At 43.7% G+C, this 14,022-nt stretch overlaps 1 pseudogene; it reads right to left on the bottom strand.

Moving 5' to 3' along the window:
* Positions 1-10,683: 10,683 nt before the first annotated feature.
* On the bottom strand, positions 10,684-12,992 carry LOC147817646 (WD repeat-containing protein on Y chromosome-like; annotated as a pseudogene).
* Between the last annotated feature and the right edge of the window lie 1,030 nt (positions 12,993-14,022).

The raw sequence follows: 14,022 nt of genomic DNA, 5'->3' as shown, positions 1-14,022 counted from the left end.
ACATGAGGGATAATGAGCAGGTCCACAGTGCGCACCGACAGTAAATATTAGCAAGGACTGACTAGCAGATCAGTCGATGTTAGCCAGAGACAGCACCGGTATATAAATGAGTTTAATAAAGCTGCATTTAGTACACAGTCTACAGGAGAAAGCAGACTGACATATTATACTATACACAACAATTATTGGATTTATCGTCATAAAAAATATGTACAGTCCTTCATGACTTTGTACCTGAGAAATGAAGCCAACATGGAAGTGACAAAAACTGCAGTTCCTCCTGGCTCCAAAAGCAAGTCAATCCCCATAGACTCCCATGTTAAAATGCTCCAACTGTAGGGGAGAGAAACATGTTAACAGCTTGGTACAAAAAACAGTTTCGGTCTCTATGGCTTTCCTCCATGACAACTGTACTGGGAGTGAATTTTTTCTACAACTCACCTGCTTTAAGTGAGCGCTAAATGAGCTATATGTTATGGCTATAGAGATCATATGGAGATCAGAATTTAGGTCACAGGTTCCCCGGCTCATCAGGAGTAATGCGATGCACCTGGGATCTCACGCAGCTGGTGGCTCAGCTGAGGCTGGGAGGTTTTATCAGGAGGTTTGGTTTCCTTGCTCATTTGGGTTGTTTGCTGTCAAAGGGGCAAGACCTTCAGTTGCTTCTCTGAGTTTTGTGTTGTTGGTTTTGCCTGTTCTGAAGATTTCTATTTTTGGCCATTTTTATTTACCCCCCTTCTCTGTGACTTCAACTATCTTTTTGTTTCTGTTATTCTATCCTTTTGATAGATTTAGTGGGTGATGGTTGGGAACTATATTTCCACCGTTACCTTTTAGAAGCCAGTGACCCATTTTGTTTTGTGTTTTGTTGCAGTGCTTAATGGTTTGTTAGTTTCCCCCAACAGTGGCCCCTGTGTACCAGGATTTGATTTGATTTTGTCTTTATTGGGGGGGCGCAACAATTGGTGGCTCATCCTAGATCAAAATGAAATGAAATTATTTTGTAGGTATTTTGTTGTCGCTCTTGAGTTGAAAAAGTTTGTTCAATGCACAACAGTTTTTAATCTGGAGTAATTTATTGAGAATCTGACTGTCACAGCCGGCTATGTATCTGTCTCACTCTCCACTCTGCCACACCTCCTCATCAGCCTCACTGTCTGCACCTGTTGCCCCCAGCTGCACTCTATCTCCAATCAGGCCAGTATATATACATCCCCGGTTCACTCGCTCTTTGCCACACTGTGGCTGTTTGGCGTTCTCCAGCTCTGACGTCACAACGTGAGTGCTTCCCTGCTGCTTTCCCGATCCTTTCGTCTGGCTTTGATTACCCACCTGCCTGCTCCTTCCTGGTTCGTCTGCCCCGCTGACTGCTCACCAGGTTCTGGTCCTCCTGCTCCCTCGATGACGTCCCCAGCCTGCTCCCTAACGCCTGGCAGCCCCAGCCTTCGGTTCCACGAACTTTTCTGGGTGGGTGGGTTCACCTCTCTCCACTCACCTGACCCGGACCCTCTATCCCCAATACCCACCTGTGCAATATCTCTGCTGGTTCTTTAATAAAGGTCATTATCAATCTACCAACAATTGTTACACTGACTTGGCTGTAGTCACTGGGTTGTTGGAAAAACTGATCCTCACCGACTATTCTAAGGCAAAATCAGAAAGTATGGGTGAAGAGTGATGCTGAGAGCATGTCACTGAATCTGTAGCTGAAATGGGGTTAAAACGATTAGATATGAAGCTCAAGATCGAGCAAATAAAGTTTGAGTGAATGAGAATGCAGCTGAGATTTCAGGAAGGGCAAAGTGAAAAGGAGCAGGCCATTTGTTTTGAAAGAGCTGGAACTTGAAGAGCTCCGTATCAAGTCAAATCAACAGTTTATGTCAAAAGACTTCGCTCTAGCTCGGAACAGCACACTTGTGCCACCGTTTAATGGAAAGGAGGTGTATGAGTATTTCACTCTTTGAGTGGGCTGCTGACACTGAAATGGCCAGAGGAGTTCAGGCCATTGCTACTTCAAACTGTTAGTGGGAAAAGCTCAGAGTGTTTTTGCATCTTTTGTCTGTTGCTCAAAGTTCTGAGCATAAAACTGTGAAAGAGGCCATCCTTCGTTCTTACGAATTGGTGCCAGAAGCATATAGGCGGCAATTTCGTTAATGGAAAACGAACGAGACTCAAACTCGCGTAGAATTTGCAAGGGAGCAACAGTGTTTATTTGTTGGACAGGTGTGACGGACTGCAGGCCGGGTACAAGTTGCTCAGTGGGAGCTTGTGTCTCCTGATAAGCCTGATTATCGCTCAAATGTCTGATCTCTTTTCTATCCCTATTTTTAGGATTTCATATTCTAATATTTGTCCATGAGATACACTCCTAAAAAAATGATAATTAGACTTGTGATTAACCACGAGAAAGGGAAGATCGGTTAAACACAGTTTGTACACAGCCATTCCCCCACAGACCGCGGTAGAGGTCTAATTAGGCACATAGATGAGACTTATGAGGGTTAGTGAACAAAATCACATTTAAAATTTCATTTAATTGATAGGGTCTTTAATTATCATTATTATTATTATTATTATTATTATTATTATTATTATTATTATTATTATTATTAACTGCATTTCCACTTTACTTGATACCAGCGATATAACTGACCAATGTCAGTTCATCCATAAGTAGCCATGTTTTTTAATTTTTTATTCATACCACAAAAAATGTGTTGCTCTTAATACACAGCAAATAAAAATGCCATCAATATGCATCTGCATGATCAGCTTGAAAGACATAAATCTGTGAGGATGTATCTTTTTATTTTCTAGCTTATATTCAGCATATTTAACGGCTACAGTTAAAATCAAATATTTTATTATGCTCATACGTTTGACATTGTCCCTGCACACAGCCCAGTTTCTATATGCAGATCATTAAAAATTCATCTGATCATTTAAATGTGCCCCTGAGTGGACCACGCTCTATTGGTTGGTTATGGGCATTCGCAGTGATGGCGATCCCACCAGTGGACGTCACTATCATCCTGCCAACTGAGGACAGTTCAGTCTGAGACCCATGTAGAAAAACAACTGGTTACATTTAACCAGTTAGTTAGAAAACAAATCAGTCAGTAAACAGTTTTTCACAAACAGATGAACTGCATTTAGAATTACCAAGATTTCAGGTTACACTTTATGTGGATTGTCCACCCATGGAGAAAAACTATGAGCACAGTGGGGAACTCAGCAGGGTGACGAAGCAAAATTAGGATACACAGAGATGGAAAGAGGGAGTATAAGAGGATAAAACTGGAAAAAAAAGACAAAGGAATTGAAAAGGTCAAGCAGATTAAGGAATGTGAGAAGACACACAAGAGATGAAGGCAGGAAGGAGGGAGTTAAGAATACTTTCTTTCTTCTGTGTCCCTTTTCTTGCTTTTTTTCCCCCCTTATTTCAGCCCTGCCAGGATTTTAACTTTCCCCTCTCCTTCTTTTCAATCTCTCCTTGTCCTTCCATCTTGGTCTTCCTCCCTCCAGACCCCTTTGCATTAGAGCTAAACCCGTCATTGATCCCTGTGTAAACAAACACAGATATGTATTCAGCACAGCAATACACCACTGGGACCAGAAGACACAGCTTAATGGTTCTCGTGTGTGTGTGTGTGTGTGTGTGTGTGTGTGTGTGTGTGTGTAGTGACAGAAAATAGAGGGGATCAGTGAACCACAGTTAGGTGTGTGTGTGTGTGAGAAACAGGCCAGGAATAAATCACTCTTATTTAGAAGTCCCCCTGAATGTGTGAGGGTGTTTGTAAGTGTGTGTGTGTGACAGCCTCAATGTAAGCAGCTTCTCTCCGGTATCCCTAAAGTCAGAAGGGACATCTTAGCGTTTGGAGAGGTCCAGAATCAAAGCACAAACACACACACACACACACACACAGAGGTACACAGGTGGTACTACTAAATAACCCCCCTCTCAGGATGCACCAATCTTATTTTCCCTGGCTGCTGCACACACTTGCACAAAATAAATGTGAGGAACCTCTCCTCTCAACCACTGTCTTATTTTCATTTACTGCAGCTCCTATATACACACATGCACACTCAGGAGAAGACTACAAAAGAACTGTCTATGGACAAATAGACTCCCAGCAGTAACCAGTATTTTCACTGTTTTTGGCTGGACTGCAACAGCAAGGCCAGGCCTATACTCATGTATGTGACTGACTGACTGACCATAGTTCCACCATTGGTCAGCTGAATGCCATAGGACCAAGTTGGCTTTTCCCCATTGCTTGTTGCTCTTTCAAAATGAAGTGGCACAAACAGTTTCTATTAGGAGCAGTCTGCAGTGTTTCCAACTGGTTATAAAATCAGGATTTTATCAGCGCAGAGAAGAAACTTGCAGGTTAACATTTAAACCGCATTTCAGTCACTATTTCAAACTTGTTCCATTGTCCGACAACATTAAAAGAGAAACACGTCAACAAGAACAGCTCTATCATGTATTCCTCTGTATAAAAATACTGTATATATGAGCACAGAGAGCAGGAGAGAAGCAAACCGGCTGACACTACACACCATACAAATATGACACAATGTCAGTTGTTAACAGCGGTTACACAACTGTTTTTTTTTTTTTTAAACCACATCCTCAGTTTCACACATTGATCATACACGATCCAGCCGGATGCTAATTTTGGACCCAGTCTTGTTGGGATATAAACGAAGAAAGGTTGCTTTTTTTGTCGGATCAAATGAATCTCACACCATTAATTCACCTTTATTCTTTCTTTCTTCCGACTAAGAGTCCTCAATGTCTGCTGCAGACTGAATGACTCACCACTGTTGAAAACTGCATATATGAGGTGGTGTTCTGTGGACTAAAGGCAGGAGGAAGACACAGGAAAGACTGTTAGCAGGGCAATAGTTATGTTTAAAGATGATCTTTTGTAAAACAATGTAGCGTAACAAAGGCCACACTTTCAAATCCATGTTAATAAGGCACTGGAAGGAGAGAATAGAATAGTAATTGATACTGAAATGTCTGAGATTATGTAAATCTTCGGAGGTGGTTTGTCAAGATTAAAAGCTGATGGTGCTATTTTTCCAATCAGGTACCATTTAAAACCATTGCAGAGGAAGAGGTTGTGTAGTCATCATTCCACACAGATCTATTTACATCTGCTGCTTTGGTCTTTTTTAGTGGATGTTTAAATCACATGATTCATGTACGTCATGATTTATTTGCTACATCTATTTCCATTGCACTTTGGCAAAATGTTTTGTGGTATTTTGAGACTTCCTTTCAAATTTCTGGTATTTCCACTCTGTTTGGTGGCGTTAAGTGGATGGAAACCCACCCATTATTTCATCATGGTTCTTTTTAGCAGATTGTCAGTATACTTGATCACGTATTCTTTCTACTCTCTGTTCCTTCTGACATATCTCCATCTGTCCTTAGCTTGTTCTTCTTGATATGTAACTGTCTCTTCATCTTGAGCAAGTGTAGATATTCAGATCACACTCTGCTCTCCACATGTGACGAGTTTCATGCTTCTTTTAATGATTAACCCCTGGTGAGCGTGAAATGCCTTCACATACAGAAATATGATTAGCAGATATGTATGAAAAGATTTTGTAAATGTGTACAAATATTTGACCTTGAGAGCGAACTATTTGCTACCAAAGCAGAAAGGCAAAAGGTTTTGGTTAGCTCCAGTCGAAGTCGTGTTGAATGTTTGTCAAAGGCCAAAGTTTTTATTATGAACAAATCTTTCACATCTTTCTTTTGATTTTTTTTTTTTTTTTTTTTAAACAGTCAAACATTCCGACACATTCATGCCGTTTTTCTTTTTAACATGCCCTCAATGATCCCATTCACAGGAAATGTCCATGCATGTACTGAATACAATTTTAAAGACGAGACACAAATGCATGCTCTCTCTCGCTCTCTTTCAGTGGATTTAACTTTTATTTCATTTTAACATATTTTTGCCCTTGAACTTTTTTTTCCTAATGATTATTACATTTGTAATTCATGTTGTAATGTAATTTTTTTTTTTTTTTTGAAGCAATGCATGAAATTTATTTTATTGTGAAGCATGTACGAATCCTGCTATGCAACATAAGATTTCTGTTCTCTTTTTCTTTTTTTTTTTTTAAAGCTCTTTTGCCACTACCCCCTTTCTGCCTGTCTCAGAGCCTTGTCAGCAAGAAAACCAGGAAGCATCAGGCCAGTTTTCATGACAGATATATCAAGCCTTAGCAGGTATATAATCATAATTTTGTCATAATAACCACTTAAATTTGACACATGCATCTGGGTGACATATTTCTTTAGAGGATGAGAGGAGGATTTTAGAGGTTGCTAAATACAGGAGATCATTCACAAATGGGTAACAACTATCCTTACAGTTCTGCTTACAGTATATTAGAGCAGCTCTAATCTTGTCAAATAGAAAATGTATCCATTTTAACAGAATTCATTATTTTTTTGCCTGATTTTAAGTACATAGCTGACGGGTGTCCAGAATACATATTTCTTGTTTCTAACAATAAAGCATAAAAACATTTTTAACTTTATACTGTATATCATGGGATATTCCATTCCCAAGGTAAGTGGCAAATGGTTACATAGATTTTGTCAATAGAGACAGTAAAGTGAGGTGCTGTGGAAAGAAATGTCAATGTAATAAACTTAGGCGGAAAAGCGGTTTGTAACAGTGTTGCAAGTGGAGGCGAGGTAAGGTAAAACCTCTGTAGGGAACAAAGTCGAAAATGACTCTTCATTAATTTGATGTTGCAGATTGTGTGAAAACAGTTCAGTGTCTTTTAGTGCGGGCAACAGATTTTCTGTTTGTAACATATTGTCATGGTCTGATGAGGCAGGGGTTAGGGTGAGAGACTCAGATGCGGAGGAGGAACCAGTGTTAAAGAATTGATTCAAACAAAAGACAAGTCCTTACACGAAAAGCTGATCCATGAAACCAAAGTCCCTACACAAGCAGATGCTGACAACGAAACAGACACCAAACCTCAAATCCAACAATGATCCCACAAAGACAAGACAGCAAGGGCTTTTTAAAGGAACGGAACTAATTAACGATGGAGAACGGGTGGGGAAGCAGACACAGGTGGGACACATCAGGGATGATTAACCAAAGGAAGCAAAACTAGAACTCAGACATTGGGGCGACACGACTATCAAAATAAAACAGGAAGTGCACAGGGAAACAGAGCACAAGACAGGAAAGACTACACTAGACACTAAAAATACCCAAACCAGAAATACTCAAACCAGAAATACTCAAACCAGAAATACTCAAAACCCAGAACAGAAACCCAAAACACAGAAAACTAAATCACCCCCCTTAAGGGATGGCTTCCAGACGACCCCAGGGCAGGAGGAAGGGGTCCGGAGGAGGGACAAAAGGGGCCTCTGGGGGCCGGCCACGAGGATGGACCGGGGGCAGAGGAGGTGGCGGGACCGCAAATGCGGAAGGGCACTCGGGAGGACGGCCCGAAGGCGTGACCAGAGGCGGAGCCATGGGCAGGACCGATGAGGAACAGTCCGGTAGAGCCGGAGGCGGGGCCGCAGTGGCTGAGTGAAGACCCGGAGACGCAGGGGCCGACTGGAGATCCGGAGGAACAGCCGCAGACGCCGCCGGGGAAACCAGAGCTGGAGGCGGCGAAGAGGTGGGCTCCACTGGAGGCGGCACGGAGGCACGAAAGACAGGAGCGGTCGTCGACGCCGCTGGAGAACACGGAGCAACGGCCATTGACACCACAGGAAACACGGGAACAGTCGTCAACGCCGCTGGGAAACACGGAGTAGCAGCCGCCGACACCACAGGAGGGTCAGGAGCAGTTGTCGTTGTCGCTGGAGAACACAGAGCAGCGGCCATTGACAGCACCGGAGGGGCAGGAGATGCAGCAGTCTCAGGTGAGGGCAGAGCCTTGGGGGACGCTGCAGACCTCAGAGAGGGCGGAGCCTCGGGGGACGCTGCAGACCTCAGAGAGGGCGGAGCCTCGGGATGCTGCAGCTGCTGAGGAGAGGCTAGTGGATAGCATCTTCTGATGCTCGGGGGAAAAACAGGGCAACTCAGGTGGACGGCTCGGAGGCTTTATGGACAGGCCGGGCAGTTCAGTGGGGCACCCCGGAGGTCGGGCAAATGGACGGAGCCGTTCTGGAGACCGACAGCAAAGACCAGGTCTCTCAGGAGGTCGAGCCGGAGGATGCCGTCGCCCCTCTGGAGGGTGACCAGGAGCCGACTGGGTACCAAGGCAGGAGTCAGCTGGGCTGCCGACAGAACACGAAGAGCAGGTATCAGCCGGACCGCCGGTTGGGAATCAGGATCAGTTGTCAGCCGGACTACTGATTGGGAACCAGAATCAGGAGTCAGCTGAACCGCCGACAGGACACGTGGTGCGGGAGTGGGTTCAGCAGGGGCCGGACCACCAGCAGTGTCTCTCCTACTCCGCCGGAGCTTCCCGTCCCGCAGAGAGCGAGGTCCCCCTCCGGCCAGCCGGGTTCCCTCGTAGATACTCCTGCCATTATCCGAGTCCGAGCCTGCTGACCCGATCCCGTAACCCCTAATCCCAGTGGAGTTACGGGCCACCGGCGAAGCAGGAGAGGCAGGCGGAGCTGCGCGGCTGGCCTGCTCGGCTTGCTTAGCCGCCTGTCTAAAAAAAAAAACACTGAGTTATTACCTCCGCTGGTCTGATGAGGCAGGGGTGAGGGTGAGAGACTCAGATGCGGAGGAGGAACCAGTGTTAAAGAATTTATTCAAACAAAAGATAAGTCCTTACACGAAAAGCTGATCCATGAAACCAAAGTCCATACACGAGCAGATGCCAATGACGAAACAGAAACCAAACCTCAAATCCAAAAATGATCCCACAAAGACAAGAGGGAGCAAGGGCTGATGTCATCAGTGAGTCTCAGAATGTGGCTGTGGCTACCCGATCTGCGGACCTACCCGATTTGCTTCGCGCATGCGCAATACGGTCGGCCATCTTTGACAGAAAAGTACGGCAGCTCCGTTTAGACAAATATGGTAACCATCATCTTTTAAAATATACACAAGTTTACACAGCAGATTTCTACCTGATAACGTCTTTTTCAACAAAAACACAACTTCACACATGAAAATGAAGGATTTCACATATTACATGCTTTTGAAATACTTCCTTTGTAACGGTGTATTCAAACCGAGTGTCACTTCAAGGGAGCGAAGTGACTTAAAGTCGAAATGAAGCAGTCAATCAAGTTAATGTTATTTACTAAATGGATTTCCACTCTAATCAACAACTATATAACAAATATGACAAATGTAAACATATTAGAGAAAATATAATATTCGTTACATCTTTCGTAGCAAGGGTGGCGCCATCTTGCAGTACTACAACCTGTGACGTCACAGGGTTGGTTGGCTTGGCGGTTGAGACAGTGAAATAGTTGAAGATAGTGAAAGGATGGAGACTGAGGAGCCACAGGACAGGAGAAGACAAAAAGGAGGCCACTATTGTATCGCTCCTGGATGTAAAAATGAGTTTTACAGAGTTAAAGCCAAGGACAAAACTGTCCATTTTCATAAACTGCTGCTGAAACGAAGAGCGGTCCTGCTGCGCTGGTTGGCGTCACTGAAGAGAGAGAGCCCACCGATGGGTACTGACTCCAGGGTTTGCAGTGAACATTTTTGGATGAAGATTACCCAGAGGACAAGATCTTTGAGTCGGGCAAACTAGTTGTTTGTGGGACCAACAGACTAAAGCCTGAAGTTGCTCCGTCTGTTTTCAATTTCACCACCTACTGTATAATATGTACTCTACTGACCGGCCTACATAATCTGACAACAGCGGTACAGAGGCATCAGTCCGCCGTAGGGAAAGGGCGCTAAACTGCACTAGTCAGGCAGGGAAGAGAAGGTAGGGCATTTAGCAACCCACATAAGTCGGCAGGTACTGGTATCTGTTTGAGATGAACATCATCATTGACTTCAATAAAGTTCCACAAAGTCTCTATGAGAGTCTCTCTAGCTCTCACTGTATACTTCTTTCACTCCAAACAGCAGCACTCATGAACACCTGATGTCCCCTCACCCTGACACACAGTCCGACGCATGTCACCTAGCCTAAAGATTTCCATAGCAACTCTGCAGCATGAACTGATGAGAGTTGGGCTGTACAATATAGCAGCCAAAATGACCGTCAGAAATTAAAACCACAACCATTAAAAATACTTGGGCCTGAAAGTATTCACCTAAAACTCACGTCATTCCACACCATACATGGTACATCCCTCAGCAAGAGGTCACAGCTGATACAAACTTCGTAAGAAATATTTCTTACCGTGACTCCATTTCCTGCTCGCTACTGCACTGGTTTAATTCATGACCAACATGACCATAACAATAATAAATCAGCAATATGAACCAATAGTAGCAACAGTACGCAAAATAATATATTCATGCATAAGGAAATGTTTCGCCTTTTACTGAAATTTACGTATTTTAGATACTATGCAAATTGTACTGGAGCCCTCTTTTGGTCCTGGACTGCAATAACGCCACTTCATGACAGATGACTATAAAAACTAGTTCTAGTAACTTGGTACCTATGGATGAGTTAGGGTTAGACAGAGAGATAGATAACGTTATTAATCCCGTCGTCCTCGATTTTCCAGTTTAACTCGGTTCAGAAATGCTTCACTGTCTCCTGTGTTGCGGTGTTAGCTGATATCTGTGTGTGCGGCGAGCTCTTCATAGCCTCAGTAGAGCCTGTGGTGGGCGGGGTCTGAGGCGGCTGTGGCCTGAGTTGTGTTTGCTGAGCTGCATCATAGATGGGATGCAAGATGTTTGGTGGACATGGCGGGAGGACACTGCATGTGAGCAGAGGTCGTCCACATTTGGATTTAGTCCATGTCAAATATGGAGGAGAACTTTTTTTAAGGTTAATGCGACGTGTGACAAGAAGGGTCTGACGCGAGTGTGGCTTCGATTGAGTCTGGTTTTGTGTGAGCTGAGCTTCTTCAGAGATGGGTGGTAAACATACATGCGTTTTTGTGTCTCCAGGTTCCTGTTTGTCCTTGTTGCTTTCTTCCAGATCAAACTTGCTTTTCCTATTTACAGTTTTGATATCTGCATCTATTTCCACAAGAAGTTTACGCAATTGTCTGCTTATACTTGCGATTTCAGCAGAAATTTCAGCAGGAGTGTTTAGTGGAATAGAAGGAGGTGCAGTTGCCTTTTAAATTCTCTCAAAGAGGTCCTTGTAGTCAGGTGTTGGTGAGGATGATGATGGTGGAGTTTCAAGGAATGGCAAAGGAATAATTAATGTCTCTTCTGAGCGCGTGCGGTCTTCCTGTTCCTGGTCAGCATCGTCAGGGCTGAGTTTTGGAACATCCCATCGATCTCCCCCAAAGAGGCCTTTGTAGCAGCCTGTGTTTGTCCATAGCCGGACATTGTTGTCCAAACCTGCGGTAATTATATGATTACAAGTTGGATCACAAACAACACTCACCACCCCTGTGAGATGAGCTTTCCAGGAGCCCAACAGTGGAGGTGGACACACTGATACCAGCCACCCTTTTATATTCTCAAATGGCCCTTTGTCTGTCTGTTTTTTAAACCCAAATCCTTGAATGTCCCACAGGTAAATCCTGCCAGTACTGTCCCCTGTCAATAGTGTATGTTCACTGACATCAGTTGACATAGTGGTAACGACTGCACCTTCATCCTTCACAGCCCTGAACTTTCCTAGCAAGCCTCCCTTGCTAATAACAGACCAGGCATAGATGTAGCCATCTGTAGAAGTCAGCAGTGTGGCTGTGGAAAAAGTGATCACCCTGGTCCTCAGACATCTAATAAGAGGACTGGTACTCCCAGTAGTCTTTACCCTTGTCTGAGGTATAGATTATTTATCTAGAGGAATTTTTGTGTCTGTTAGATGTTTTGGCTTCTTCTCAACAGCCACAGTTCCAGTCCGGCCTAGAGCATGTTTATCCGCCATGATTGTTCGAGGATTCTCACTGGCATTAACCCTATATAGAACTTCGGCAGTGTCGGCATCCCAGATAATGATATTTCCATTGCTGGAGGCGGTAATGTGTTCTCACGCACATCCAAGGAGGTGATGTCATCTAAATGATCGTGCTCCAAAAATCTGTGGTCATGTCCCTCCATATCTAGGTCAAAAATGGTCTTGGACTTCCTTCCCGCCACAAACATCCTATTGTTTATGCAGATAACACCTGTCACCTGCCTTGACACGGTCACAGGAAGAACAGCAAGTTCTGTTCCACTGTTGAAGTTCCACAGTCTCACTTTGCCATCCTGGGAAATTGTGATTAGTCTGTGCTGTGATTCATCAAATGATACGGCTGTGAGCCCCACATGCTGATCCAGAGTGACCTTAAACTGCATGGTGGCCTGTCCTGATAAGACGTCCCACACTGTCACCACACCATTCTGGCAAACAGAGACAACTTGTTTGATGCTGTGATAGAGTGCAGAACACACAGGCTTGTCATGTGATGTCAGCAGTTTTTTAAAAACATCAGTTCCTCTTCCAAGATATTTTCCTATAGCTGAATTAGCCAGGACTAACTCATTGTTTTGTACGTTGTAACACATACTGGAGATTGGGGCATGTCCCATACCAAGAACTTGAAAACTTTGCCTACACATCCAGCCGTCTTCGGACCACACGCGTACATTCATGTCCTCAGATAAACTGACATGTTGTTTGTCCTCGTCGTTAAACATGATGTGGGTGATGGGTTTCATGTGTCCTGTTAATACACGTTCACAGCATGTGTTTTTGTGGGGAAACCACACCCGCAGTAAGCCATCTGTACCACCAGTAACGAGACGCTCAGCCGAAGGGGAGTATTCAACGCATGTGAAAAAGTCCTGATCTCCCCTGCTCTTAAAGAGTTTTACGGCATTGACATGTTTTTTATTCTTCGCGGGTTGAATTAACATAGGGAGGGCGACGAGGGCCATAGTCCTGCTTGAACTACAGCAGATGCCAAATGACTCAATCGATGGAAAGTATTGGATCTGACTGATCATATCATTAAAAATGGAGATTCTGATACTACTTGTATAGTAGTCAGGGGCGGTTCTTAACAGAGTAGAAAGATAAACAATTCGATACGTCTGCAGAGAGATATCCTCGTACGCCTGTTTGTTGAAGAGGCCAGTTCTTTCTATATCCTTGGAAACAAACAGAGACTGCCTTTTGTATCACCAAAGGAAAAAATTGATCTTTTGCCATTGGACCAGTAATTCATGGCGTTGACCATCATGTCCTCTACTATTAAAGAGTGACGGACTCGAAATCTATCAGGGAACTCATCGCAATAATAGAATAACAGTTCCCTGTCAGTAGTGGAGACAGCCACCTCTTTGAGTTCTTTGATGTACACCATGTCAGTAACATGCATTTTCTTGTTGTGCGCAAAACGAATTGTTTTTTGAGTTTTGTATAATGGAATTTCATATGAGAAGTTAAATCTGTCAGTCCACATGGTGAAGACACCATTTGATATAACGGAGAGGTACTGACCTTTCTGGTAAGTCCTGATTTGACCTCTCAAACTCCCTGAACCAGGGTTCCTACCATTCTCAAAAGAGAGGAATAACACACGGATGATTGCTCTTTGGTTATCCACAGGTATAATTTTGAATGGTTTGGGAAATGGTTGATTTTTAAAATCCAAACACCTATGCATTGCGTCAAAACGTCCAACAGTTTCTCAAACAGTTGTCAAAAAGTCAAAAGGTTGACAAACAGTTGCCAAAAAATCAAAAAGCTGTCAAAACGACAACCAGTGAGTGTGTTTGCATTACAAACTCTTGAATTCTATGTTCTAAGAATGCAGAATGTGTGTTACTTATGATTTAAGCCACAGGAAATGATGATGTCACATCAAAGCCACAGGAAAGGATGACATCACACATCAAAGCCACAGGAAATGATGACATCACACATCAAAGCTACAGGAAATTATCATTGATGTTACAGATCAAG

Source organism: Seriola lalandi, unplaced genomic scaffold (assembly GCF_002814215.2).
Source record: "Seriola lalandi dorsalis isolate HSWRI2012SDOR001 ecotype SW California unplaced genomic scaffold, Sedor1 jcf7180002054925, whole genome shotgun sequence".
NCBI lineage: Eukaryota > Metazoa > Chordata > Actinopteri > Carangiformes > Carangidae > Seriola > Seriola lalandi.
Note: the sequence above shows the minus strand (reverse complement) of the source record. Positions and strands in the feature narration are given on the sequence as shown.